This window comes from Rhinopithecus bieti, unplaced genomic scaffold (assembly GCF_001698545.2).
Source record: "Rhinopithecus bieti isolate Rb0 unplaced genomic scaffold, ASM169854v2 scaffold_6506, whole genome shotgun sequence".
In the NCBI taxonomy this organism is placed as follows: domain Eukaryota; kingdom Metazoa; phylum Chordata; class Mammalia; order Primates; family Cercopithecidae; genus Rhinopithecus; species Rhinopithecus bieti.
Genome location: NW_016805137.1, coordinates 654,495 through 682,113, shown reverse-complemented (window position 1 = coordinate 682,113; position 27,619 = coordinate 654,495). Strand labels below are relative to the sequence as shown.

Genomic DNA, 27,619 nt, shown 5'->3' with positions numbered 1-27,619 from the left:
TTTTTTGTCCTCTGAGGCAGAGTCTCACTCTTTTGCCCAGGCTGGAGTACAGTGGCCCAAACCCGCCCCACTGCAGCCTCAGCCTGTTGGGCTCAGGTGATCCTTCCACCTCTGCCTCCCAGGTAACTGGGATTATAGGTGTGTTCCCCCATGCCCAGCTACCAATTTCTTTAACACTTGTAGGCTATTCAAATTATGTGTTTCATATTAGTGAATTGTGATTATCTGTTTTTTGAGTAGTTGGTCCATTTCATCTAAGTTGTAAAATTCATATGTGTAGAGTTATCTGTAGCTCTTCATTTTCTAAATTTTTTTCAGGGTAGGCAATGATGTTGTTTTATTATTGATGTTGATAATTGCTGGAGAATTGTCAACTTTATAGATATCGTCAGAAAAAATAGTTCATCATTTCACTCATTTTTTTCTGTTGTTTTCCTGTTTTCAATTTTATTGAGTTCTGCTCTTTTATTATTTCCTTCCTTCTGCTTGTTTTGGGTTCATTTTGCTCTTCTCTTTCTAGATTCTTAAGGTATAGCTTAGATTATTGATTTGAAACTTTTTCTCTTTTTCAGATGTATGTAGTTAGTGATGTAAGTTTATTGTATGCTGTGTACTACCACCAAAACCAAAAAATATATATAATTTTAAAATGCCATCTACAACAATAAAAGACATTAAGTATAGAGGAATTATCTATAGAAGATACAAAATTTTTAAAGAACACATGATAAACCTTACTGAAAATTGAAAAATCTGAATATATGGTCAGAGAAACTACGTTTATAAATTATGAAGATGATAGTTCCCCCCAAATAAGTTCTAATCATTGCAATGAGATTCAAGTACTGTGCAGCCTAAAAGAATGATAAATGCTTATTATAGATACTGTTTTGTACTCATCAGATTAACAAAAAAAAATTATAATTGAAAATATTTATAAGCACAAATATGGGGGAAAAACTCAAAAACTACAGGTAGTAGCATATACAGGTGCAGTTACTGGGAAGAACAGTTTGACAATATCTAGAAAAGTTGAACATATTTTTATATGTCTTTATGAAACTCTCTTATATATCCACACTAGAAGTTAAGATTAATGTTCACTTCTGCATTGTTAATAATCATGAAAAATCCGGAAAGCCTAATTGTCCATCCATAAGAGAAGGGATGAATATATTTGGGAATTTTCATTCGGTGGAATACATATAGCAATTAAGATAAATGAACTAGAACTACATGTATCATTAGGAATAAAACTCTAAAACATAATGTTGAGCATGAAAATATTATTGCAGAGTGTTTGTAGTATGCTAACATTAATATAAACTTCTAAAATGTGTGAAGCATTCATGGGAATAATGAACATTAAATTCAGGGTGCAGTTTACATCCTGAGAGGGAGGAAGTTGGGGAATTTCCATAATGCTTAAACTAAGTATTTTCCATAATGCTTAAGCTGCAACTGTAATGTTCTTTTTTAAAAAATTAAGCAAATATAGAAATGTTAAATTTGACAAAACTAGATGGCTGTATAGGTGTTAGTGGCATTATTCTTTTTACTTCTTTGTATGCTTCAAATATGTGATAATTTAAAAAACTAAGAATAAAAACAAAATATTTTGTTAACAGACCCAGAAACCATATGTACAACTTATTTTAACAATAAAATCCCAAAAGAAAGAGGGGTAGTAAAAATTCTCAAAATCACAATGAAAGAAAGAATAGTCAATGTAAGTAAACTTAATCAGTTTGTTCCTGTGGGGCTAGCTAATAAGTGTTCGATTTATACCTCTGTATTTCAGGTACTGGGTATCTAGGAGCCCACAGGCTGAGCCTCACAGGACAACTATTTCTTCTCTTTTGTTGTTTATTTCTCTTTACCTATGTTCTAATATTTCTCTCTTCTCTCTTCCCTAGATGTGATACTAATGTTTTGTTCTTTCATCTGTTGATGAGAAGCAGGACACATATCTTTATTTCAGTTGATCCCTTTTGTAAGTCAAAGGGCACACACACGAGAGACTTAAACCAAGTCTCTATGCCTATAAAAATCCTCAAAGAGGGTTTTTTCAAAAAGTGTGAGGTAGCATTTTCAGGATCCTCCTGTAGAAGCCGGTTTTCTTCTCCCTTTTATCTCTAGCCTTCCTCACATAGAAAGCTCTCTTTGTTGAAGTTCACTACCAGAACAGGTATGTATGTCAAGTGTTTGTTATCTATTGAAGGAGCTACTAATATGATAATATATAAGCTTAAACACACCTATAAATTATTTGTTAATTTATGTGAGAAAGGATCTAACCCATTTAATGTAATGTATTACATAGATTCATCTGACTATGAAGATTCTGCCTGATTCATCTTAAAAATTGAAGACTTTGCTAATGTGTGTCACTGTTTTCTGAGCCAGCACAATAAAGTAATAGGACAAATTTTCAATTAGCAATCGTTATATTTAGTTAAGCCCTATGTATTTCGTTATCACCAAAAGGCAAATTTATGTTATTTATGTTGGGTGGTAATAAGTGCCATAGAGGTGAATAAATCAGGTAAAGGGGGTATAGGGTGCCAGGGGTTATGATGATTACTCTTTTATAATGAGTGGTCAGGAAAAGTTTTCGACTCTGGGGAGAGAATGTTTCAGCTAGAGGGAGCAGCAATTAGAAGGACCTGAAAGTGGGAGTATATTTGACACATTCCAGGAACAACAGGGAGATGAATGGAGGCTGGAATAGAGTGAGAGAGAAGAGGAATAGCAGGAAATGAGCAGAAGAGTGGGGATGAAGGAGTTTGGATCAAGTAGGGCCTAGTATTGGCTTTGATTTTGAACGAAACAAAAAACCATTGAAGCATTTTGATCAGAGGATGGACCTGACCTGACTTCTGTTTTAAAAAGATCCCTTTGGCTATAGAGAAGAGAAGAGACCTACTTGCCATTCTACCTTTATAATCTGGGGAAATTAATGAAATAATAATAGTAATGGTTAATTTTTTATGCTAATATTAACTACACTATGTTTTTCAAGTGTTCATTTCTTACCACAACACTATGAACTAGGATTATAATTATCTCTTATTCTACTAATGAGGAAAGTAAAACACGAAGAGGTTAAGTAAATAGCCTAAGGCCTCGTAGCCACTAAGTAACAGAGCCTGAATTCAAACCCAGGCAGTCAGACTTCATTGCTTCCACTTTTAATTAATGAAAATGCCATACTGTCTCTTTTACTTCAGGGTGGTGTTATGAAGAATGCATGGATGTGGGTGTGAGTATGTATATCTTTAAAATGTTAAAATCCACCAAGTATATAAAACCAATGAAGTAATGGAAAGAACAGCGGTGGCTCACGCCTGTAATTCCCAGCACTTTGGGAGGCCGAGACGGGCAGATCATGAGGTCAGGATATCAAGACCATCCTAGCTAACACAGTGAAACCCCATCTCTACTAAAAATACAAAAAAATTAGCCAGGAGAGGTGGTAGGCCCCTGTAGTCCCAGCTACAGGCTGAGGCAGGAGAATGGCGTGAACCCGGAGGCGGAGCTTGCAGTGAGCCGAGATAGCGCCACTGCACTCCAGCCTGGGTGACAGAGCAAGACTCTGTCTCAATTAATAATAAATAAATAAATAAATAAATAAATAAATAAATAAATAAATTCCATAAGTAGTTTTAGGGATAGGGGATAGAACTCATGGTAGATTTTTGATTTAAGGGAAAAAAAATTGCTTGTAAAAGATGTGTGTAGAGACTATTACATTGAAGGAAGAACATTTCTGAAAATAGTTCATTAAAAGGCAAACTTAAAGAGTAAGAAAATATTAAAATCTAAGTGGTAATGTTTAGTCTGGGTGAGAATTGACTGAAGCTGGATAAAATTAAATTTAAGATCAGCAAGCATCATAAAGAACTAGAAGTGTTTTCGTCATCCTATAGAAAACTGATCCTCTGGTATACCACAATACTTTCTGAAAGTGTCTACATTAGTAATTATTTGCCTGTTTGCTGGATTGAACTGGGTTTTAAAGATCAGTTCCATTTGGAAGGAGAATGTTTCTAGTGGTGGTTTAAGACACTTTTTTTCCTGTTCGGTATTTAAACTGAGTCATACAATTTGAGACTATTGTGTCACATTTTCCACCTTTCATTCTCCTCAAGAGGCAGTAGTCAGGAGAAACAGGAGTGATGAACATTAGTGGCAGAGTATGTGGTTACAATAGTCAATAAACCACAGGATGCTTCAGATTCTTAAACAGTTAAAAGAAAAAAAAAAAAAAGGCCACTACATAGAGTCCATAGAAAGAGTGATTGTCTAAAGCTGGCACTCAGAGAGCAAGGACCCAGCCATAATTAAAGCTTCCCTATCCCATTGTAATTCCTTTTACATAGACATCCTGAGAGAACCCATAACCTTGACTGTGTCTGAATATTTTACAAACTAACAAAGCAGTTTTGTAAAGAAATAAACAATGGCTCAAGCCTGTAATCCCAGCACTTTGGGAGGCCGAGGCGGGCGAATCACAAGGTCAGGAGATCGAGACCATCCTGGCTAACACGGTGAAACCCTGTCTCTACTAAAATACAAAAAAACTAGCTGGGCGAGGTGGCGGGCGCCTGTAGTCCCAGCTATTCGGGAGGCTGAGGCAGGAGAATGGCGTAAACCTAGGAGGCGGAACTTGCAGTGAGCCAACATCGCACCACTGCACTCCAGCCTGGGTGACAGAGCAAGACTCCGTCTCAAAAAAAAAAAAAAAGAAATAAACAAAAACAGTCTAGCAATTGCAATAGTGTAAAACAGTCTTGCATGGAGATTAAAGAAAGCCTTCAGGCTTAGATTTTAAGACTTTAAACCAGTTCATTCTATTCTCTCCAGTCTCTTGTGATGACATAAAGTATCACATCTTCAAAATAACCGTTTAGGATTTGTATTTCAAATTTTATTAAAATTCTTCCTTTCCCCTGGACTGATTTTAAAGTTTGTCTGAATATATTCCATATTTAATTGCATAACACAGACTGATAAACATTTTTGGAGTGCCAGCTCTTTAACGGAACCTTTAATGGAACAGATATAAGCTGTTACTCTGAATTCTAAATTAGCCAAAAAGAGAAAACTGGGAAAATCCTGACAATACATCAGTTTTAACATATCCCCTTTCTTCATTTCTTCAGTTCCAGCTTTTATCTACTTAAATCTAATTAAGTTAGCTTAGATACAGACTTCCTAATAGAAGTAAGCTTTTAGAAATAAATTTAAAAAGCAGAAGACTTGTTTTGTTTCAGGAATAAGGTACAGAACATAACACAGTAGACAAGGAACAGAAGAGTGAATATGAGCTAAATCGTTTTTAAAACCACAGTCTTCAGGGTTGAAGAGAAGGGAGATGTTGATAGGGCAAATTAAAGAGGATTTTTGATATGAAAACAGAAAGTAAAGCTGCTTCTTGAATATATTTAAAATTAGTTCTTTAGATTACCTATATAAAGCCGATATTTACTGAGCACCTATTATGTACCCAGAAGCACTTAGCTTCTGTCAACTTACTTAATGCTCACAACAACTATATGAGATCTTTAGCATTATTTTCCCTATTTTACAAATGAGTAACTGAGGCCACAAACAGTGTATGTAATTAGATCAAAGTTATATACTTTACGAGTAGTATTGCCAGGTTTGAAACTCAGTCTAGCACCAGAGCATGTGCCCTTAGCCACTGTGCTCAATCAACTCTAAATTAGCAGTCCTTTACTTCGATGCCATACAGCAAATTTGAAAAATTTTGTGTATGAGTCTTAGTATATTTTGTATCAGAGATAAAGATACCTTAAACATAAAGATATACCAAGATATGGGACCTATCAGACATGTAATAGCAACTTTCTGAGTTGGGAGCCAGATATGGTGTAAGTGTCATATCTGACTGGTTGAGAAACAGAATGGAGCTTCATTTCATACATTCAAACACATTTTCCTAATCTTTATACTTGTTTTGTTAAGATACACACTCTTGAAGCTGTTTTCTAAATTTATCTTTTAAAAAAGTTTTGGAAAATCCTAGACAAAAATGGAAAGTTATTCACAGCTGAAATTAATAGGAAATATTAACTATGGAGGTATCTGCCTTTAAAAAAATAGGAGAATGCAACACATTGAAGATTATCTAATTTATAACAAAATTTAAATGCTAATAATGGTTGTGTTTTTTGATGGAACTATGAATTATTTTTTTACTTCTTTCCGCTTTTCTTTCCCAGTTTGTTTCCTTCATTACACTTGTTTCCTCATTATAGTAGAAGTCACTTTGTTCATAAACTTTGAAAGAAGAAATTTAACTAAAGATGATTCCATAATTAATTTCTAATTTTTAAAAGGGACTGATTTAGCTTACCAGATTATAAACTCTTTTAGGGAAGCAAATATCTTCTTCTTTGTAACTTCTCATAATGCCAATTCCTGCAGACAGTAGCAGCATAAGGTGTAATTATTGACAGAAGCGATTACTGTGGACCATTGAATTCACCCTGCCAAGAAGTGAAATGAAATTTAGAAAATTTAGAATTTTCAAAAGGTTGTATAGAAGAAGCGAGTAGTGAGAAATAGCGAGTCATGAAATGTAGGGAACTTAAAGCAGAGCAAGAAAAGCCCATAAGTATCAGAGCTCCCCATACATTATTATAAAAGTATAGCCAACTTCACTTTCCACTAAAATTTTGCAATTTGCCTAAAGTAGCTCTTATGATTTCCTCAGAAACCTTTTAAAAATATAAGGAAGGTAATATCAAAACCAAGCAAGGATAATACAGAAAAGAAAATTACAAACTGTCTTTCTCATGAACATAAATATAAGAATCCTAAACAAAATGTCAGCCAATTGAATCCAGCAATATATAGAAATTATTGTAAATTATGATGAACTGTGATTTATTCCAGAAATACACAGGTGGTTTAACATTTCCGAATAAATGCAATTCACCATATTAACAGAAAAAGGAGAGAGAGAGATCACATGATCATTTTGATAGATTTTTAAAATCTTTAATATTCATTCATAGTAAGACCTAGGAATGGAAAGATTAACTTCCTTAATCTGATTAAGAGGATCTACAGAAACCTACAGCAGAATTCAATATAAAATGTCCACTATCACTACTTCCACTCAGCATTGTATTGGAGGTCCTAGCCAGTTTAATAAGTCAAGAAAAAGAAAGTGAAAGCATAAGCATTGGAAGAAGAAAGAAAATTGTCACTATTCACAAATAACCTATTGTATACATTAAAAATCTAAATGAATTTGCAATATTTATGTCTTTGGGATAGGCCATATTTCTTAAAGAGAAAAAAAAGTACTCTGTCAAGAAAAAATGGATTCATTAAACTTCTGTTCATCAAAAGACGCCCTTAAAAACTAAGAACTGTTCATCAAAAGATGCCCTTAAAAGAGTAAAAGGCATACTACAGCCTAGAAGATATTTATAAAAGATGATCTGACAAAAGACTTGTATCCATAATATACAAATGACTCCTACAAATCTATAAGAAAAAGTCAGGTAACCAAAGGGAGAAATAGACAAAAGATTTAAATAGATGCTTCACCAAAGAGGATACCTAAGCAGTAATAAACATTTGAGAAGATGCTCACTCTTACTAGACATAAAGGGAGTGCAGATTAAAGCAACAGAACAATTAATATACCAAGAGTTGGCAAGTAAACAGAGCAATTGGAATCCTCATTCACTGCTAGTGGAAGTATAAGTAGATTTAAAAAACCACTATAGAAAAGGGGCAGTGACTGCAAAGCAGAACATATACATACCCTGTCCCAGCAGGGTTCCACTCTTAGGTGTGTATATGTTCACCAAATACATGTTTTAGAATGTTTACAACATGTATTTATAATAGCCCAACATCAGAAACAATCCAAATGTTTTTTAGCACTAGAATGAATAAATAAATTGTGGTATAGTCGCGCAATGGAACACTTTACAGCAGAGGTCAGCAGATTTTTTCTGTAAAGGACCAGATAGTAAATATGCTAGACCTTGTGTGCCATGTGGGTTTCTGTTGCAGCTACTCAACTATATTGTGATAGCGTGAAAGTAGCCATAGACAATACTTAAACAAAATAGAATGACTGTTTTGTAAAACAAACAGCATTTTATATGTGGACACTGAAATTTGAATTTCATATAATTTTCACATGTAATGAACTATCTTTTGATTTTTATATATATATATTTTTTAAATGTAAAAATCTTTGGCTCACAGGCCATACAAAACAGGTAGTGGGCCAGATCTGACCTTAGTTTGTCAATCTCTGCTCTACAGCAATGAGAATGGACAAACTATAACTACATACATCACTGTGAATTAATGTCATATAATTTTAAGTAAAAGAAGCTAGACACAAAAGAGTACATACTAGAGCATTCTATTTATACAAAGTTCAAAAGTAGGCAGAATTATCTGAGATGTTAGAAGCAAGACAGATACTACCCTTGAAGGAGCTGGTAGTGACTGAAAACGAGCAAAGGGGAGCTTCTGGGTAACTAATAAAACATTCTGCTTCTTGATCTCGATGCTGGTTACACAAATGTGTGCAGCTAGTGAGAATTCATAGCATATTTTTATTTGTGCACTTTTCAATATGTATGTTACTTGAATAAAGACTTCATTAAAATGGGAAGCTATTAGTTATATGGAGTAGGAGAGGAAAGAACAGGTATATGTACAACAGTACTTTTCTATCTGAAAAAAAAAGAAAGAAAGAAAAGGCACAGCAACTAATGGCAGATTTTTTTAAAGGACCATTAAAATGTTTAAAAATTATTAGGTCAATAACAAAATTCCAAAACAAAAGAATGAAGTTGAAATGAAATATTGTTATTAAATGGCTGAACTTTTCAACTCCTTTAAACTCTCTGATTTAAAAGATCATTTTTCTGTTTCTTAAGGCAAATAATATAGATAAGACTATATTGCTGAGGAAGTTCCCAAAAGGAAGAAATCAGAGGATCATCTGACATTTCACTAAACCTCTAGCCTTTTCAAGCATCTCTACATATGTACTGATTAGTTTTCTTCTGATGTCTTTGGATCCTGCTAGTGCTGTAGTTATAAGTCAGCCATAGTTGAGTCTCAACTGTGCAGCCTCGAGAAAATATAGCCTTTTCATATTATGCTACAGAACTGAAATGTAATTTTCGTTTTTATACCCAAAGGACAAAAAAAATTATCTAAAAAGATATATACTTAAACTTGAAGTGATTTATGTTTCCATGGGTTGATTCCATTGTTTCGGTGGCATCTATGGGAGCTCTAAGAACTTATTTGGGATTTGCCATAGCAGCCAAGAAGAGAGTCCTGTGGCTACAGGACTCTATGAAATTTTACAATTTATGTTTAAATTAAGAAAGTATGGAGGGTAAAGCAAGCTATTATGTAATGACAAAACAATAAAAGAATTTTTACTTTTCATCTGTTTGTCACTCAACTTTGGAATAAGAAAAATATTGTTTTTTAAAGCTAGAATACCTTACTTGCTGAACTCTATAGCTCCTTGGAGTATTTGCATATTGTAACATTAACATATTTTCCATTGCTCTTATCATTCACCCTCATTGCAACATTACTGATAATTTTTAAACCAAATTTATTTTGTTTAAAACTTGCTTTATGTATATATATTTTGTCCTCTTGAATTGTCGTCTTCATTCACATATCAGCACATACAGACTATTCCATCCTGATTTCTGGAATTTTTAATATTTAAAAAATCCTGCTGCTTATAGCTGCAATACCTGGTATTATTTATGGGTTTTCATAAAGGGGAGAGTCAAAAGGAAAAATGCAGTACTGTCTGGCCTCTCTCTACCTTCTCCTTCTCTATCCCCCCTTTCCACAGAGGAGTTTAATTTTAAATGATAAATGTGGAAATTAGAGACCATCGAGAAAATCCAATTTGGTGAGGAGTTTTAAAAATCCCATAATAAACGCAGAGTGAAATGTATGATTTAATGCAGGGCACCAATGGCTGTTATTATGGGCTATTAGCAAATCGGGGCTGAGAGTGAATCTTTATCACTTGGTGAGTGCGGGTTGGTCCTGCCTTTCCCTCTGCTATTGATTTGTAGCCGCTTGTCATAATGACACCGGGAAGCAATGAATGGAAGATGTGCTTTTGATAGGATTCAGGGGGGTCTTGGAAGTGGAAAAGAAAATTCAGCAAGTTTTCTATCTCTTCTGCCTGATTAGATTTTTTTTCTTCTTTTAAGAGCTTTCACATTCCAATAAAAATGCTAAATCAGCGCTGTACCAGAATTGTTATGGTGTAAATAGCTAGTCACATTTAAAGGAGGAAAATATATAGAAATATCAACCAGACTATGTAACGTTAGATGAATTTCACTTTATAGAAATGGAGTTGCACATGTATATGCTTGTGAACACATGAAGAGCAGTGTGAAGAAGTGTCAGGCATAATACTGTAAGTATACACACTACATCAAGATACACCTATATTTTTGTAAGTATGCGATCATTTGCCTTCAGTATGTGATAGAAGGTGATTTAGCTTTGTATGAATGTGTCCATTTTATGAAGATCAATTCAGTTTTTGTTATGTGTTTATTTTGATAAAAACCGCGTAAGAAAGAGGTATATTTGTACTGATGATTAAGTAAATTTAATCTCTTGAATCTACTAGTCATAGTAGAAATTTACTCAACATTTTCAGATAGGAAAACCATACTATTTGAGGACAAATACACTCATGGGGTAATCCAATGGAGGTAAAAAAGATTTCTCTATAGAAAATCTACCTAAAACTTTCCTAGGATAAGTTAGCTGTGGGCATATGGAAATAGTTATTTGTAGCCCAAGTATGTTTTTTCTATCCCCTTTAAAAGGAAACAATGGTTTTCCTTCCAGGCTCTTTTATTCCAAGACAATGCTAGGCATAAAAGTTCCTGTCTTTACATGCAGAAGTGCATGCATGCAGGCAGTGTGATGTTACAGCAATGGAAAGGGCTAATAATGCAAGCATGGAGGGAGGAGTGCATTCAGTGAACATGTGACACCATTTTGACAGTTATATCAAATGATAAAATCTGCCTTCTCACCTGCTTTATTTCTCAGGTAGGTCTAGATGAGAGTAAGAAGAGCACAAATATTCCCCCTACAGTAAGTAGAATACCAGATATTTATTAACTGCTTGTGGTGATCATTTATCCCTTTATCCTTTCTAGTTGAGGAAGACTAAAAAACATTAAAATACAATGTTGCATGTAAGCAGAAACCATATATGAAAAATAAATCCCATCTGGATCCTTAAAAACAAACTTAAACACCAGAAGGTCTTCTCATCTATTGAAATATACCATGAAAAAATATATCTGGAGGCCTGGTTTACAGAATTTAATGTCAGGGAACCAAAAAGCAGCTGTGAAAAAAAAAATCAAAACTATTAATCTAAGTGTATTTCTCACATTTGTGAAGTAAAAAAGGCTGTATTATACTCTAGGTATTAATCTCACTAGAAGAGTGTGTGATTTAAAACCAACAGTAAATGAAATGGATGTTCATAGAGATGTGAACCAAGAACAGATAGACTATCTGTAGTTGGAACTTTATGCTATAGAAGGACTACTTCCCATTAGTCATGCATACCTGAAAGGACTTTATGAGAACTTGCATCTTTTCAGATGTTGAAACAATGAATGCCCTTTAACAGAGAAGGTTTCCCAGGCAATGCAAACAGATACCAGAGTTCATATACTTCCATACCCCCCCACCTCCCATAAAAGGACTATGCCTAAATTGTGATAAGTTAGAATGTTGCCATTTATTATGTATCATTTATTAAAAACTAATTAAAGGCAGAAAGAGGCATTTCTCTATTTTTTTCAGTGGCAGTTTTATTTTATCCTATGTAATGTAAGTGATTATTATTCAGTCTATATATAGCTGTTTCATACTACAATGAATTACCTGTATTAAAGTAATAATACCATATGTTCCCACAGCTTTTGTTCTAATGTAAAAGCACAATTAATCATTCCAAGAACACAATGAGAGGTAGTCGTTTCCATATTTCATATATATTAAGTGATTTCCACTATTATCCACCCAAAAGTAATAGAGTTGAAAATAGAAATGTGAAACATTTCTGTTTTTCTCACCCTGTGGTTGTATAAAATATATCTTATTCTATAAATTGAGATAAATTTAGAAAATAGTTTTTTCTGTCTATATTTTTATTTACTAGGAAATCTATTAAAAACTATAATAAAGTTTACTGTTGCTTTATTACATCCAGTGGTTATTTCTTCTTTCATAGTGACAGGATGAAAATTTTACTACTATTAAAAATTTTGGCCGGACGCGGTGGCTCACACCTGTAATCCCAGCACTTTGGGAGGCCGAGGCAGGCAGATCATGAAGTCAGGAGATTGAGACCATCCCGGCTCACACAGTGAAACCCCATCTCTACTAAAAATACAAAAAGAGTAGCCGGGCGTGGTGGCAGGCACCTGTAATCCCAGCTACTTAGGAGGCTGAGGCAGGACAATGGCGTGAACCCGGGAGGTGCAGCTTGCGGTGAGCAAAGATTGCGCCACTGTACCCAGCCTGGGCGACAGAGCAAGACTCCGTCTCAAAAAAAAAAAAAAAAAATTTTACCTTTTGAGGGCTTCATAAATAAGATATATAAACTATCAACAATTTTTCTAATTGAGAGTAACTTGAATAAATACTGAAATAAGATTAGTGTTTGTTTACAAAGCACTTTCAAATATATTAAATGTTAGTATCATTGTTATGATTGCTTTTATTATACTTGAACAACAGAGTAGTAGAAGAAAAAATAGTATTTGTGCATACATACAGAATGAGGGAAGGGAGAAACTCAAGACAAGAATAAATTCTTGTTTTTTTTTTAGAAATAGAAAACTGAAAAGAAAACAAAGAGAAAGAATAAGATAGAAAGGGAATTAAAAATTCCCAGACATGAAAATATTAACACATAAGAGGTAATGAAAAACAGTAGATTGAAGAAACCATCAAGATAAATGAAAATGAAGATGTTAAGCAGAATTTAACATAATGTTTTATACATCCATTATCTTCTTTAAGCTTTTGTGGGATAGAAAAAAAAAAAAAAAAAAAAACCATGATCTTTCCCAAAAGTGTACACAGCATAGTAAAATTTCTATAAGCTCTGTGCATTATCACACTAATCCTCCCATTATCAACACTCCTATGTGGTTTCTGGCAAGAGTTATTGCTCCCGTTTGACAGAGGAGCTGAATCACAGTGGAGAACACTGACTTTTTCAAGGTCAATGGTGAGTCAGGGATAGAAATAGAACCTAGAGTTTTTTTTCTTACTCCAAGTATGTGGCCTTTTTATACCCATTTCTCTGTCTATTTTTGTCTTGGATTTGTTAAGTGCCTAGTCTATTTAGACACCATTCAAGGGATTTAGATAATACAAGTACCTGAAGAGCCATGTTCTAAACATTGCCCCACTCTGGAAACATTAGGATATGTGCTACTTTTTCTTTATACCTCTTAGATTTTGGGTTGGTATTTTTTAACAGATTTGTTTAATCTTTCATGTGTTGCACACGTTTAACCTTATTTAGTGTGCATAATGCAGAATAACATTCCCGCACCTTAAAAACAAACTAAAGAAGAAAATATTAAGCAAATCTAGTGGGTTCATGAATTCTGATCCTTTCCTCAGTGTTTTTACTTCCTTATTTACCAGAAGACAATTTTAGAGATCTTATTTTTGCCCATGTTTCTGAGCCAAGTGTTTGATTGATCTTCACTTTAATTATTAAACAAAGTGATAGAAATACGTAAACATACATATGTTTATAGACACTTGTGTTCATTAACATGCTGCTTATTCCTTTCTTAATATTGAGCTTTTCATAATCTTTCTCATGCTATGTCTGTAATTCATTATGTAAATAAGCTTTTTTAAAAGAGAAAAAATTATGCCGAGGGTAGGGTGGTAATTTATGAAGTTACCAGTCTCACAGTTCAAATTTCTTGGTGTGTATTAGACAATGAAAACACTGATTCCCTTCATTCCTTTAAATTTCTTTGTGCTTGTGTCAGAACTGTTTAGAGGAATATATTGATGTTATGTAATACTCTCTTTTGAAATATCCCATTTTTCCCCCCTGGAATTTAAAGATATACTCACTTTATAGTCAAGTAATTTGTTTTCTTATGTTCTCCCTTTTGGATTTTATTAAACATGAACAAAATCTTGACTGTCACCAGAAATAAAATTTCAGCACAAATACACTTATGAGAAATTAGGTAAGTTTCCAAGGTTGAGAGAAGCGAATTATTGTCACCACTATTTTTTTCTGATGAAACAAACTCCTGTTTTTCTAAATACTAAAATTCTTAGTACATTCTAATGTTAGCAGTGTACTTACATTTTATGCAAATTGTTTTCTTTAAAACTAGCCTTTAAACAAAAGGCGCATTACTTTTAAAGTGGATGTCCCTTATTTTATAAAAGTTTTTTAAAGAAAACCTATAACTCTTTAATATAGTGTTATAGTTTTACTTAGCTCACATTAAAAGCCAGAAAATTGTTCTAAAGCGTCATTTATCTTTCTTGGCTGCAATGCCAAGGAAAACCTAAGGTTCAGTGTAACCAGAACACTTTATGAAAAAAGAAAAAAAAAAGATTATTTCATGTGCATGCAACACTAGAGGGCACTCTTTAGCAGGTTGCAAGATAGGGACTTTCTTACTGGTGTCAAAGCCTGGCTTGGTGATGGAGGTAAGGGTTTGAGGAGTTCAGAGGTTTGGGCAGGTGCGGGGTGAAAAAATGGCATTTAACCTTTTATAATATCTACTCTTCCAAAAAAACTAGAATATCACAATCAATGCCAGTAATACTATGTCTCTTAAAACATATTCTTAAAATTGTTTGTGAAGCATGTATTTCTTAGAGATTAATAATCTTAGTTACTTCTGCATAAGTGGTTCTTTATATATGAATTGAATATCACTTATTTAACTTGTTTTAAAATTAAGTACTGTAAGGTTGTTCACCCTATGTTTTATTTTCTATAGGCAGATAGAAAAAGTAACAAGTTTTGAATACTTTTGTGTCTAGAAAAAGAAGTCTATTTTTATTTTTTTTTATTTTTTTAATTTGAAGAAGCTGAAATTAAAACCAAAGTAACATTTTTTGTCTTCTCTAATAAACCTTTTTTTTCTGTCTTTTGCTCCACTATAGATGAGACCTCCTTCTTCTTTTTATTTTGCTTTAAAGCAGCTTCTTTGCATATACCAATTGCATCCTCATGCTTATTATTTTATCCTGGTTCACAAAAGGGATATGATCTCTGAATCATGTATTTTCTCTTACAATCTTTTGTTTTTTCCTTCTTTTCTTTTTCTTACATTTCATTTTCCCTTTCTTAGTAAACCATGCTATAAGGCTACAAAAATAATACTACTCTAAAGCTTATTAACCAGTTTTCTGACATGAAAATGCTAAATCTACTTAAGCAATTAGCATGTCCATGCCTACCTATAGTAGAGATACAATCAACAGATCACCAATGTTGAATGATGATATTTAGAAGGCAGCAAAGCGTAGCAGTTAAAGATTGGACTTTTGAGTTAGATCAACTTGAGTTCCTACTCGCTATGCGACAGTGAGCAATTTTTTATTTGACATCTGTAAGCCTTAATTTCCCTACCCATAAAAATGGGAATAATAATGATAATTATACTTTAACTTAGAGTTGAGGACTGAAGAAGATTTTATATGTGTGTGTGTGTTTGTATGTGTATGTGTGTGTCTGTGTGTTTATATATAAATATGTTATATATATAATTGCACATAGCAAATAGTAAAAACAGGTATGCTGTTATTTATTATTCAGATTTAGCTGAGATCTCTATTAATATTGCCCCTCTACGCATTTCATTTTTTTGCAGTACCTTTTTGATTCAAAATTTTAAAATTATGTACTTGATTTTTGTTAGCTTTTGAGCAACAACAAAACGATGTGCATCAGAGATAGCACTGCCTTGACTTTGAAAGACCTTTGACAATAAAATCCAAGGCCAGGACTAGGGTGAGGCTAGGAAGGTGCTTATATAGCAAAATTTAAGGAGGTACCCACTTTCAGGTGTCAGCCTAGCACTTACATGACCCTGGGAGTGAGAGCCTCCTTAAATTTTACACCATAGGCATTTCTCTTACCTCATCCCAGTCTTGGCCCTGATATAAACCTTAATTTTCACTTTGGCTTTTTCCTTAAGTTCATGAAATAAATGCTTATGGAAAAAGATAATTTGCATATGGCTTAATCAGTCTGCAGAGGCTGGGCACAGAAAAGCTTCAAGAACCTTATTCAAGACCTTCCAAACTATGGATGGACTTGAACACTCAAGGCATCTTTGTTGTTCAGACAGGTATTTGGCTCATAATAATAAAATGCCTTAAATATCTTTAATACTAAAAATGATGCAATCCTTTTTTTTCAGGCATATTATGTCCTGAAACTTCAACTTCAGTCATTAAATCCTTGTGGCAACTAAACTTATCTCTGGCACAGCATGTTTTAGGACATTCTAGTAAGGTTACCAATCATGTATATTGCACACAAGTCATTTCAGCTGCAAATAAAATAAATAAAATTAGAATCACTGATGTTATATCCAGAAGCTGAAATTGCATGCAAGTTTAGACTGTAAATACCTACATTGCAATTTATTGAAGTGACAATTCTAGTATTTGTTCTAGTCATCATTAAGAGTTACACATGTATAAAGGAAGAAAGATCACCTTTTTGTGTGTTCATGCCAGACTAAAATTTTGTATCTGATCAGAGAACCAGCATTCCTGCTCTTAAGAGGCATTGTGTCCACATTCCACTCAGTTTCCAAAGCACTCCTTATGCTAATAGTGCAAACACTTGCTCTCTTATTACTGCTATAGTTTGGTTTGTTTGACACTTTCAAATCTCATGTTGAAATCTGATTTCTAATTGGAGACGAGGCTTAATGGGAGGTGTTTGGGTCATGGGGGCATATCCTTCATGAATAGATTTGTCCTCTCCGGGGGTAAGTGAGTTCTCATTCTATTAGTTCTTATGAGAGCTGGTTGTTAAAAGTAGCCTGGCACAAACCCCCAGTCACCCTGCTTTCTCTGCTTCCTCTCTCGCCATGTGATCTCTGTGCATGCCAGCTCCTCTTTAACTTCTGACACGAGGGGAAGCAGCCTGAAGCCCTTATCAGAAGTAGATGCTGGTGCTAAGCCTCTTGTACAGCCTGCAGAACTGTGAGCCAAATAAACCTCTTTTCTTTGTAAATTACCCAGCCTTAGGTATTTCTTTATAGCAACACTAAGCAGACTAAGACAATAACTTTCATTTTGAAATTTAAACTCAGTTAAAGCTTATGTATTTGCCTAATTTGACTTTATTATACTTTCTGGGGACCCCAATATTTCAACACTTACAAACATAAAGGCACAAGCATTTTTTAAAAAAGTATAAGCATAAAATAAGGTTTCTTGATTTGATAATAATACCCAAAGCTATCTACTTACAAGCCTTTCCTAGTTCTCTTGATTTTCAAATTCTTGTCACTTAGTAAACTTTCAACTTCTTCTATGGCTATGATCCTTATTGGGTATCGTAAACCGAGTTAGATTTTCATATAGCCCAAGAAAAACTAAGTCTTTTGACATTGATAACTTTCTGGAAAATACTACTTTCTGTGAGTAAAAACTGAAACCAGTTCCTAAACAGAGTTACTGTTGGATGCTGTATTGCTGATGATTATACTTTTTATGGTTTTATGATATGAAGCAATTTAAGGTAACTGAGCGGCAGATTTCTGTCATTTGTGTAAACCAGACTCACTTTATGTTCCTAAAATCTTTGTTCTCCCATAGTTCTATCAAATTAAAACTGCCATACTCTGTTCCCACATTGTCACTTCAAATGTGCAGTGTTGCACTCTGCACACAAGTCTTCACAAGACTTTGACTGTTAAAGTCATCACAAGACTTTGTTACTGTTTTTGATTTAATATAAGAAGTACTAAGAAAGCAGCCCAGTAGAATAGTTAGGAGCTCAGCCCTATGTTTGAACTCTGGCTTCTGAATAAGTTAAATTACTTCCCAAAGCTTTAGCCTCTTTATATGCACCATGAGAATAATGATAGTACCTATCCCATAAAATGATTATGATGTTCAATTAAGATAATACATTAAAATGCTGATTATTATTTGACATTGGAAGGCTTGTGAGAATTTGATACAGTAAATATGTTCTTTTTTCCAAAAGCCTTAAAATTATGTGTTTTACATTTTTTTTAACAGTTATAGAATACTTTCTCCCTTAGGAGATCTCATTTATACTCAGGTTTCCATTATATGCCTTTGATTCTTTTAATTTGCATTCCTCGTTCTTATTCTGTTCTACTTGACATCTCTAAACATAGCTCAAAATTAACATGTCCAAATATGAACTCCTGATCTTCAAACAACCTCCTACTTTAAAAATAAAGAAAAAAATCTGTTTTTTTGTCCCGTATTCCTTACTTTTTGTAAATAACTAATTGCAGAGACATTAGAATTATTTTTGATAATTCCCTCCCCATGTCTACTTCATCACCTAACGTCCATTTTACCTTACAAATTTCTTTTGAATTCAGCCACTTATGTCAGTTTCCACTGCTACTGTCCTAGGCCAAATTACTATGATGTTTCACCTGGCCTACCACAAAAGCTTCCTGTTTTTTCAACATTCGTTTTTACCTCTGACAACTATTTCTCCATATCACAACCAAAGTGATCTTTTAAAAATCTGGTCATTTCTCTCCTGTTGGTGAAACTTTTCAAAGGCTTCCTATTTTCCCTAAAATGAAGACTACCATCTTTAATATGGCGTTCTAAGCTAAGCATGATCTGAACTTAGTCTCATGCTCCAACTTCATTACATCACATTCTTCCCCCTACTATTTCAGCTACATACCTATTAACTTGGATCTTTGGACAAGCCTTTCCTTCTACCTACAAATACCATTTTCATCCCATTTCTCCCTTTCCTAGATAATCCCTATTCATCCTTCAGATCTCAGCTTAAAATTGAGTTCCTCATGAAAATCTTCCCATACTCTCATACCTTCCCCAGCAAACCGAATCAGTCCCCTACTATGCATTCAGAGCTCCCTATATTCTTATAACACTTACACAATTTTTGATAAGGTATAGTTACTTGATTAATGTCTATAAACTATAGGATCTATATCTAGTTTTTCTCTCAATTGAGTAACCTGTGCTCACAAAGCTGGCTGGAACATAGTAAATATTGCCAAATGAGAAAGAGAAAGTCGTCTGACTTGGTAAAATAATGGCAATGTTCTGGATCTTTAGATAGCCAAGAAACCTTAGAAATCTTGGCTTACATTATATATAATTGTTTTATAGATTAGGAAGCAACAGGCCGGGCATGGTGGCTCATGCCTGTAATCCCAGCACTTTGGGAGGCCGAGGCAGACAGATCACAAGGTCAGGAGATCGAGACCATCCTGGCTAACATGGTGAAACCCCGTCTGTACTAAAAATACAAAAAAATTAGCCGGGCGTGGTAGCAGGTGCCTGTAGTCCCAGCTACTCAGGAGGCTAAGGCAGGACAATGGCGTGAACCCGGGAGGCGGAGCTTGCAGTGAGCAGAGTTTGCACCACTGCTCTCCAGCCTGGGCGACAGGGTGAGACTCCGTCTCAAAAAAAAAAAGCAACATTTTTGCTGTCCTTTGTATTAGCGTCCTTAAATTATGCTTGTCTTATTGTACATCATCTATCAGTAATCAGGATAGTCTTTGAAATTCTCTATGTGAGATATTATTTCTTTATTTGTTAATATTTACAGATCTGGTATATTTTAAAATAAATGGTCACACAAACAAAATATTGTATTACACCATCATCCACAAACGGTTATCACATGCTAGTGCTCACTTTACACATATGCCATTTTGGCTGATGCACTCACCCCATGGAACCTATTGTTTGCAAACAGTGCCTAAAGATCCCTATCTTTTTTTGAAGATTAACTCTAAGCAGATCTTGTTCCTTCTTACCATGTGTACATGGGAATTATCAACCTTAAACCTGTATCTTTTTGTGAGACTCTATTGAGAATAAGATAGCTCCCTCTGTTTCAGTTTACAGAGAGAAACCTGCCATTGATGGTCATTCTTCAGAAACAATAGCTTTATCATGATATCTGTTTTTTTCCTAGGGACAAACAAGCAGGTACAGGCTTACCTTAAAGGGCAAAATGGAGGAAACAAATAAAAAACAAAGAAGAAAAATCTATGGTCTTCAGTTATCTATGGATATTTGGCTTATCCCGTTGTAAACAATTGGCTTTTAGGTTACTAATACAGCTCCTAGAATTACTGTTTTAGTCTGTACTTTTTATTTTCACTGATGTGAATTTGTCTTTGTCATACTGAGTTGAAAACTCTGAAGACACAAGAAATTGGTTCTCAAACCTACTAATTTACTGTCTTCATTAACTTAACATCTTCTTTCATAATAGCTCTTTACATCTAAGCCAAGATTTAAAAAAAAAAAAAAAAACACTGGTTTTCAACCCTGTTACTCATTTTGGGTTTATTTGTTGAGATGCCACACAGATGAATATTAGTTGCCCTTGTGGTTTGGAAGTGCAGAAATACATAAACATAAACTGAGTGTTAGTATATTCCTTCAGAATACTGCAAAATAGCAACAACTTTAATTTGTTGTTTCCTGCAGTAGATTTGTTACCTACAAGACTGTAGGTAAAGATCTTAACATCATGGTTTTTATTGTTTGAGTTACAAAATAATAACCCCCAATCTCAGAGTTGGGTTTTTTCTTTAAAGCTGTTAGATCTAAAACCTTGTTAAATTTTACATCGATTAAATTGTCTTAATATACTTACTTTTCTCTACTGAAACTTAAGGAAGACTGCAAGTAACATTTATAACAATGTGCGATTGCTTTACTGAAAATATCCTAGTATTCTGACTCCCAGTGAGAGCGGTTTTGAATAATGCTTTGTGGTCCTCAATGCTATGGGTCAAGAAAACATCCTAGTTTCCCTTTAATAACACATGATGAATTTAGCATGCATTTATTTATTTAGATAGTTTTTAAACCTGATTTTTTTTTTCTCTTGAAGCAACAATTTTTTATTTCTTTCTTTTTAAGGGCAGGATCTTGCTGTGTTGCCCAGGCTAGTCTCAAACTCCTGGATTCAAGCGATTCTTATGCCTTAGCCTCTCATGCAGCAGGAATACATGTGTGTGCCACTGTGCTCAGCTAGTATCTCATTAATTAGGTTTTTTTTTTTTTTTTTTTTTTTTTTTTTTAAGACAAAGTCTCACTATGTTGACCAGCCTGGGAAATAGCAATTTCTGAAACTTTACTTTGTTATGTCAGGTAATCTTCTGTCTTGTTTTGTTTCATCATATTGGTTCTGTGTTTACCACTTTCAAGCTTCAAAAGATGCTCCTGTCTGGGTGTGGTGGTTCATGTCTATAATTCTAGCGCTTTGGGAGGTAGGAGGATCACTTGAGGCCAAGAGTTTGAGACCAGCCTGGGTAATGTAGTGAGACCCCATCTGCCCCCCAGAATTGAAACAAACTAGCTGAGTGTGGTGGTGCATGCCTGTTGTCCTAGCTGCTTGGGATTCTGAGGTGAGAAGATTGCTTGAGCCCAGGAATTTGAGGCTGCAGTGCGCTATGATTGTGCCAGTGCCCTCCAGCCTGGGTGCAGAGCAAGACCCTGTCTCTAAAACAAGCAAACAAAAAAAACAAAAAACGAAAGGTGCCCCTGATTTTAGGATTTGGTAAATCAGTTTTCATTCTGTAAAAAACCTCCTTTATTCTCAGCTTTCCAGACAGACATCTTAATTGTTCTGAGTTTGCCTCCCCATTCCCTGACTTCTTTGATTGTAGTGACCTTTATTTAATGTTTAACATCTCTGATCTGAACCTAGCATATCAAGCATGAGTGACTCATAGTTACTTTGTGAATTCATTCTTATATGGTATATTTTTCCAATGGTGCCAGGATTTTGTTTTTTAATTATAACTTTTGCTGCTCCGACACAGTAAGTCAAACTCTGCAGGGAGCACTTAGTAACTCCCTAAGAAAGTCACACATTAACATAATGGATTATTTTTTGGCCTCTAAAAGTTGAATTGCCTTTATTAGTTAATATTTCTCTAAGTGTTACTTCTGACATTCATTGTCTTTTGAGCATGTAGCTTTGATTCGGATGGAAGTTAGTTTCAATTTTTTACATTTTAACTTTCTCTAATCAGTGAGTTAATTTGGTAGATAACACATTTAAAATAGCATTATAACCACATATGCACTTATTCATACCTAATATACACAATGTATTTCCTCAGTACCTCCCATCTTTGGAAAAGTTTGGAAGAGATAATTTCAGGGAACTGTGGCTTTTGTTATTTTATAGTTATTTGCCTTGATATGTGGATACCTTTACTTCTATTTGAAAGATAGTTATTCTCAACCATTAATCAAATATTGTTTCTAGTTATGTTCAATTACAATATGAAGTAAGTGTTTGCTTTATTTTCAATATCATTTATTTTTATTATACTGGCACTGCCTGGTTTTGAGATGCAGATAGCTGTGTTTCTGTAGTGATGAGAATTGGAGGAATGAGGGAACTTATACACTAAGAATGGTTAAGTTATTCTTTCTTACAAAGAAGCCTCAGAATCTTCCTCTACAAAGAAAGCATCTGGGGAATGTGGCATCATCAGTATGGCAGAACAGGAGAATCTAGCTTTCATTCCCCTCAAGGAAACACCAGTTTGTGTAACTACCCACAGACGAGAATATTTTGTGGGAGCCACAAAATCTAGCTGAGAGTTTCCAGCACACTGGTGGAGCAAAAAATCTGAGAGTGGAAACATTGAAGAGTAAGAAGAGCAATTTCATTTTACTAATATCACCCTTCGTTAAAGTACCACATCTTTGTGCCAAAAGAGGCCCCCTTGACCCACAATTTCGTGAGAGCAAAGTGAGAGCCTGAGTTACCCAGCCTTGTGGGATGCTGCCTGAGAGTCTCACATCATCTTGCCCCACCCAGAACACCAAGGAGATCTGCATGGCTGAATAATCCAATGGTAGCTAGGAGTAGGGAGAAGAGGTGAACACTCACAGCAACTGGCATGCAGTTTTCAACGGCCAGCCACAGATATAGTTAACTGGTTCATGGAATCCATCAAGAGATCCACCCACAAATCCTGCAGGATAACTTTCCCGTATACACTCCCAACAAGTTGCTGTGCTCCCTTAGGACCCCATTCACCACCGCCGCCATGGATGGTACCCCATGCATCCCTGGTGCATGGCCTGTGCAAGCTCCCTCAGACAGTGTATGGATCTTAGTAGCCAATATGTATCTTAAAAGCCTGATCTACTGGTTTGTGAGAAGGCACACAACCTTAAACACTTCAGGGCACAGCTCTAGGGAAAATAAATGAGAGGTTATTGGCACCAGTCCCAGCTTTGCAGGATGACGAGAAGGCACACAGTGTTAAGATTTCCCCATAAGAGGAAACGAGGAGTGGAGCAAATGCATTCATAGTAAAGGTCTGAGAAACCTTCAGCATCTCTAACCAGGCTCACTGGTGAAGGTCTTTCTCTCTTCATGGTAATCAATAAAGACAGGAAGAGTTGACTGTTTCTTCAAACGTGAAGGCTTCAAGGAACATAGAAGATTCAAGGAAGTATACTACCACTAAAGAATTACCAGTCTTTTGAAATTATCTAGTGAGAAGAACAAAAAGATAAAAGAATGAAAAGGATGAAGAAAGCATATGGGATGATGGGACACCATCAAATGAACCAAAATATGCATTATGAAATTCCCAGAAGTAGCTCAGAAAGAGAAAGAGGAAGAAAATTTATTTAAAGATATAATGAAAGATAGCTTCCCAAATCTGAAAATAGAAATAAGCATGCAGTTCCATGAAGCCCAAAACAAGTCCAAATAAGTTGAGCATAATGAGGTCATCACTGAGACACATTAAAATCAAATTATCAAAAGTCAAAGGTGAAGAGTTTGAAAACAGAAGGAGTTTTTGTCACATACAAAGGGCCCATTATAAGACTATCAGCAGATTTCTCAGCAGAAACTTTATAGGCCAGGAAAGAGTGGGATGATATATTCAAAGTGATGAAAGAAAATAGCTGCTAACCAAGAATAGCATACCTGACAAAGGTGTCCTTCAGAAATAAGGGAGAGATAAAGATTTTCACAAGCAAACGAAAGCTGAGGGAATTTATCACCACTAGACCTGCCTTACAAGAAATGCTAAGGAAAGTTCTTCAGGTTGAAATGAAAGGATGCTTATTAATATCAGGAAAATATATGAAGGTATAAAACTCAGTAATAAAGGTAAATACATAGTCAAATTAGAATAGTCTAATACTGTAATGGTGCTTTGTAAATCACTTTTATGATGAAGGTTAAAAATACAAATGTGTAAAAATAATCAGCTACAAAACTTTAATTGATACCCAGTACAAAAGATGTAAATTGTGGTATCAATAACAGAAAATGTTGGCAGGGTGAGTAAAAGTATAAAGTTTTTGTATGTGACCAACATTAAGCTGCTATCAGTTTAAAATAGACTATTATAACTATAAGATGCTTTATATAAGCTTCATGATACTCACAAAGCCAAACTCATAATAAATACATACAAGACAAAGAAAAAGGAATAAAAGCATACCACTTAAAAAAAAAAAAAGCAAGAGAGGAAGAAAGGCACAAAGGAACTATAAAATAATCAGTTTTATTCAAATGGCAACAGTAAGTTCTGACCTATCAATTAATTTAAATGTAAATGTATTAAATTCCCCAATCAAAAAACAGAGTAACCCAATGGATTAAAAAAAACATGATTTGACTATAGGCTACCTGCAAGAAACTCACTTTAGAATTAAGAAGACACATGGGCTGAAAGTCAAGGGATAGAAAAAGATATTCCATGCAAAAAGTAACCAAAAGAGAGCAAGAGTGTCTGTCTGTCACAGAGATAAAGAATTATTTCTGTGTAATCACAAAGGGATCAATTCATCAAGAGGATATAATATTTGTAAATTTATATGTACTCAGTGTTGGAACACTGAAAAATACAAAGCAAATATTAACAGAATTGAAGGGAGAAATAGACAACAACATAATAGTAGGGGACTTTGATACTCTGCTTTCAACAATGGATAGATCATCCAGACAGAAAATCAATAAGGAAATGTCATACTTGAACAAATGGACCTAACAAACATATACAGAATGTTCCATCCAACAGCAGCAGAATGCACATTCTTCTCAAGGGCACAAGTACGATTTTCCAAAATAGATTATGTGTAGGCCACAAACCAAGTCTTAACACATTTAAGAAGATTGAAATCATATCAAGTATCTTCTGATCACAAAGCTGTGAAACTAGAAACACGAGGAAAATTCACAAATATGCAGAAATTAAATAACACACTCCTGAGGGTGGAGCAAGATGGCAGAATAAAAGGCTCCACTGATCACCCCGAATTGCTGGGCTATTGAATTGCTAATGCCACCTCTCTACCTTCCCGACAGTGTTGGCATGGTGCCAAGAGTTTCTTTGCTCTGGGAAGAGGAAGAGCACAGCAGTTGTGAGGCACTGAGCTCAATGTTGCCCTGTTATAGCAAGGAAACAAAACAGACCAAATTCAGCTGATGCCCACCCACAGAGTGAGCATTTAAACCAGCCCTAGCCAGGAGGGATTGACTGATCCCAGCAGTCTGAACTTGAGTTCCTACAAGTCCCACCATTGTGGGCCAAAGCACTCTGGGGCTCCAAATAAAGTTGAAAGGCAATCTAGGCCACAAGGACTGCAACTATTAGGCAAGTCCTAGGGCTGAACTGAGCCCAGATCCAGTGGACTAGTGGGGTATAAAGCCTACTGAGACACCAACCTGAGCAGCTAAGGGAGTACTGACATCATCCCTCCCCTAATCCCAGGCTACACAGCTTACAGCTCCTAAAGAGACCCCTTCCCTCCACTTGAGAGGAGAGCGAAGAGTGGGGAGGACTTTGTCTTGCATCTTGGAAACTAGCTCAGCCACAACAGGATAGGGCACCAGTCAGAGTCATGAGGCCCTTTTTCAGGCCCTAGCTCCTGGACAAACATTTCTAGACACACCCTGGGTCAGAAGGGAACCTGCTGCCTTGCAGTGAAGGACCCAGTCCTGGCAGGATTCCTCGCCTGCTGATTGAAGAGCCCTTGGACCCTGAATAACCAGCAGCAATAACCAGCTACTACACTGAGGACCTTCGTGAGACTCTGAGACCTGCTGACTTCATGTGAGACTCAGCACACTTCCAGCTGTGGTGGCTATGGGACAAGACTCCTCTTCTTGAGAAAAGCAGAAGGAAAAGTAAAGGGGACTTTGTCTTGGACCTTAGGTACCAGCTCAGCCACAGGTAGGTAGAGCACCAAGCAGGCTCTTGGACTCTGATTCCAGGACTTGGATCCTGAATGGTATTTCCGGATGGACCTACCCAGGGCCAGAGAGGAACCTACTGCACTAAAAGGTCAGTTTCAGACCAGGCAGCATTCACCATAAGCTTGGTGAAGAGCCCTTGGGCCTTAGCGAATATTAGTAGTAGTCTGGCAGTATACCCCATGGGCCTGTGATGACAGTGGCTATGGGATGAGGCCTTTGGAAAGAGAAAGGAAGAGTGGGAAAGACAGTCTTGTGGATTGAGTGCCAACTCAGCTACAGTACAGTAGCACACTAAGTAGACTTTGAAGCTTTTTTATTCCAGTTTTGGTTTCAGGATGGCAACTCTGGACCTGCTTGGCGCCTGGGGAAACTCACTACCCTGAAGGGAAGGACACAGGTCTGGCTAGCTTTGCCACCTGCTGATGGTAGAGCCTCAGAGTCTTGAGTGAACATAGGGAGTAGCCAAGGAGTAGTTACAGAAGGCCGTGGGTGAGACCCAGTGCTGTGTTGGCTTCCAGTGTGACCCAGCATAGTCACAGGGTCATGGTGGCCACAGGGGTGCTCATGTCACTCCACCCCCAGCTCTAGGTGGCCCAAAACAGACACACAGAGAGACTCTGTTTGTTTGAGAGAAAATAAGAGAAGAGAACTAGAGTCTCTGCCTTGTAATCCAGAGAATTCTCTCTGATCTTGTCCAGGGCCATCAAGGCAGTACCTCTATGAGTCTCCAAGAACCACAGCATTACTGGACTTGGAGTGCCCTCTAAAGCAGACTCGGCTTTGATCGTAACATCCAAGTCCTTTCAAATATTGGGAAAGCCTTCCCAAGATGGATGGGTACAAATGTGTCCAGACTGAGAAGACAGCAGTAAATACCTAAGTGTTCAATGCCCAGATACAGATGAACATCTGCAAGTATCAAGACCATCTGGAAAACATGACCTCACCAAATGAACTAAATAAGGCACCATAGGCTATTCCTGGAGAAATAAAGATTTATGACCTTTTAGACAAAGAATTCAAAATAGCCGTTTTGAGAAAACT

At 35.7% G+C, this 27,619-nt stretch overlaps 1 long non-coding RNA gene across 1 annotated transcript in view; it reads right to left on the bottom strand.

Moving 5' to 3' along the window:
• Window positions 1–27,619, bottom strand: part of LOC108529175 (uncharacterized) — a 76,104-nt gene that overhangs the window by 17,160 nt on the left and 31,325 nt on the right. The window contains exon 2 of the long non-coding RNA XR_001885427.1: window positions 6,383–6,515. This is a non-coding gene — a long non-coding RNA (uncharacterized LOC108529175). The remainder of the gene's footprint in view (window positions 1–6,382; window positions 6,516–27,619) is intronic.